Here is a 3,438-nt window from a genome sequence, read left to right on the forward strand (position 1 = left end):
GCTTCTAGGCTTGGCCTGGCTCTTGCACTCTTGAACTCAGCTGCCGTGATTACCTACACAAGATCTGCACAGGATTGGGCTGTGTCAATGGGAGAACAGGAGAATCCATGCCCCCAGCAAGGATTGTTTTGATTTTTTCTTATTATTAATTTACAATGTATTCACTTTGTATCCTGGCTGTAGGCCCCTCCCTCATCTCCTTCCAAGTCTCACCCTCTCTCCCTCTTTCTTCCCTGTCCCTCTTCCCTAATCCACTGATAGGGGAGGTCTTCCTCCCCTACTGCCTGACTCTAGCCTATCAAGTCCCATCAGACTGCCTGGATCCTCTTCCTCACCAGACAAAAGTGATTGAAGCAGATGCAGAGACTCACAGCCAAACTTTGGACAGAGAGCAGGGAGTCTTATGGAAGGAGGGGGATATAAAAGGACCCAGAGGGGACAGGAGCCACACAAGGAGACTGACAAAGCCCAAAAAAAAGCAGGGCTCGGGATATACTGCAGAGACTGATGCATCAACCAAAGACCATGCATAGAGAGGACCTAGACCCCCTGCTCAGGTGTAGCCCATAGACCGCTCAGTCTCCATGTGGGTTCCCTAGTAAGAGGAACAGAGACAGTATCTGCTATGGACTCAGTTGCCTGCTCCCACCAGGATGTTTTACACAGTTAATGGTTGAACTCTCACAGACAGGCAGAGAGGACATGGATGAGAAAGATGCCGTACTCTGGCTTCTTCACTCAGGACAAAGATTTGACGGTTAACCGCTTCTCCTTTCAATCGACCTCTCTAAACTACCTATGTCCTAGGCAGGTCCAGACATGGGCTGTGTGCCAGACAGCCCATTCTAATTATCTGTCTACGATGACCAATCCAAAGTGAGGCTGGAGACCCCTCCTAGGCCACCTTTCAAACCTCTAGCCCTCCCAGAGAAAAAGGAGACTTCAACTTCTGTCTGTTAGTTGGGTGCTTCTAATAAAACTTGTTTGCTTGCTGTGGCTGGCTTCCTTTCCACCTTTTAAATCTTTGCTCGGCAGAGAAAACAAACCCAACCCAGGACTGTTAGACAGTAACAGCATTGCTAGTAACCCCCCCCGCCCCGAACCTATAGACAGCCATGTTTGTTTAGACAACTCTGCCATGCTCATTGGAGCACCAAGAGTCATGAAAGTAGAAAAGGGAAGAATAGCCAAGGCTGTGCCACATTCTTTTCCTGACACATTTCTTTAGTCTATCAAAGTATGAAACAAAGTTTTAAAAAATGGCTATAAAAATTAACATTTTTATTTCCCCAGCCCTTTCTGAGTAAGCAGGTTAGACAAAGTATAAAATTCAATTACTGTACATGGTGCCAGTATCTGGGAAATGAAGACTTTTTCACTCAGGCTTCCGATTATTCCCTTTCAACACAAAAAAAAAAAAAAAACCTAAGTAAGGTGTTGAATTATAGATCATTAGAAGTAATACTTAATGGTAAATGACTGTGTGATTTTTTTTTAATTCAGAAGTGAGTTTTAAAATAAAATATCTTGCATTCATATCTATTTTTATGTGAACAAATTTTCTGACTTGTATAGCCATAAAAAATAGGATTAAATGATACAATCTTGCTATTTCAGATTAAGGGTTATTCATTCATAAATACACAAAGGAGGAAAAAGAACTAGAGAAATCCTTTCAGGGCTTGTAAAATGGCTCAGCAGGTAAAGGCTCTTGCTGCCAAGCCTGACAATGGAGTTTGAGCCCAGGACCCACATGGTGGGAGAGGAGAACCAGTCCCTCAGGTCAGTGGTTCTCAACCTTCCAAATGCTGCAACCCTCAAATATCCTTCATGGTGTGGTGGCCCCCAAACATAAGGTTATTTTGTTGCTGTTTCACTGTAATATTGCTGCTGTTATGAATTTTCATGTGAATATCTGATACATAGGATATCTGATATACAAACCCTGTGAGAGGGTCTTTTGAACCCCCAAGTGGGTCGTGACCCACAGATTGAGAACCACTTCTTTAAGTTGTCCATAGGTACACTAAGATATGTACAACCCTCCCCCACAAAAACTCAAATATACTGAACATTTCCAGTAAATTTGTATACATAGATAATGGTAAATTATCCAGATATGTTGTATTTCAGGCCGCTGACCTAGAGAAGAGTCTTACACACACACACACACACACACACACACACACACACACACGCACACACACACACACACAGTGCATAGGCTGGAGAGAACCTCACCACCTGCCTCAACCTCCCAGGTACCTGAGACCACAGGCATGCATCCCAACATTGGGGCTAGAGGTCACCATTTATGATACTTGCATTTGATCCTTTCCCCAGCTTGCTGGTGGCTAAGAGTGTAGACCTTGTCTGGGGAGCTTCCACAAGAGAATGAAGTTCTTATCTGCTCGGTCAGAAAGCAGCAACACCTGCAGGCTTCAACTCTTGCTTCTTCCCTGCTCCACACATCCCCAATATTGGTTCATCAACCCCCCACTCCAGGTTCTATTCACTTTGTTTTGTTGCTCATTGCTTGGGCATTGTCACTGTTCTCCGGCCCAGCATGCCCTTGGCTTAGCCTGACAATCTCATCCTCCCGCTGGGTATGTTTTTAAACGTGGCTCTCCTAGCCAGGTCACTTCTGTTTCCTCAACTTCAAAAGCCTGCCCAAACACTCCAGTTCCTGGGAAGCTTCTCAGTAGGACCTCCCAATTTCAGCCACACTGTCCCCAACACAGTATACCACACAGCCTCCTCTTTATCCTTTGTTCCCTCTGCTGACTCCCTTTCTGTTGGTATAATGTTCTTTTAAAATGTATACACCTTACCCTTGTTAATTCAAATGCTGATTTCCCCACCCCCACTCTCTGGTTTCAATCCGGATATTGTATTGTGATACTCACTATAAGCATTCTGTCTCAACTCTTGTGTAAACAGGACAAAATAAAGCAACTAGATACAATGTTGTGCAATGGGAGGAGCCAAAGGACAGGAAAGAGGGGAGGAGCTAGAGAGCAGGAGGTGAGTGGGAGGAGAAGGAGAGGAGAGTGAGAAGAGGAGAGATCTTGGAGGACGTGGAGCATGAACCAGACCTAAGATTTCACAAAAAGCAAGTATAATGTGGGAAATCTAAATGTTAGGAAACTGAGGGCTTGGAGGTTTAGGAGGGAATAAATATTGCCCAGCATTGTGTTCTAGGTTAACTAAAAACCCAGTCTCTATGTGGTGATTTGGTTATACAGCTGTTTAAGATTAACAGCAAGCTTTACTAGAAGATAAACCAATGGTAAATATTAATAACCGACTACAACAGAGGTCTTAAGTAATTTACCCAAGTTCACACAGCTGTTCAAGGAAGGATGTGGATGAGACCCTTGCCTGCCTCAGCCTCGCCGTGGACTTGACCTTCAAGCATCTGTGAAGGTCGAGCCTGCT

This window comes from Psammomys obesus, unplaced genomic scaffold (assembly GCF_907164565.1).
Source record: "Psammomys obesus unplaced genomic scaffold, mPsaObe1.curated_primary_1811, whole genome shotgun sequence".
NCBI lineage: Eukaryota > Metazoa > Chordata > Mammalia > Rodentia > Muridae > Psammomys > Psammomys obesus.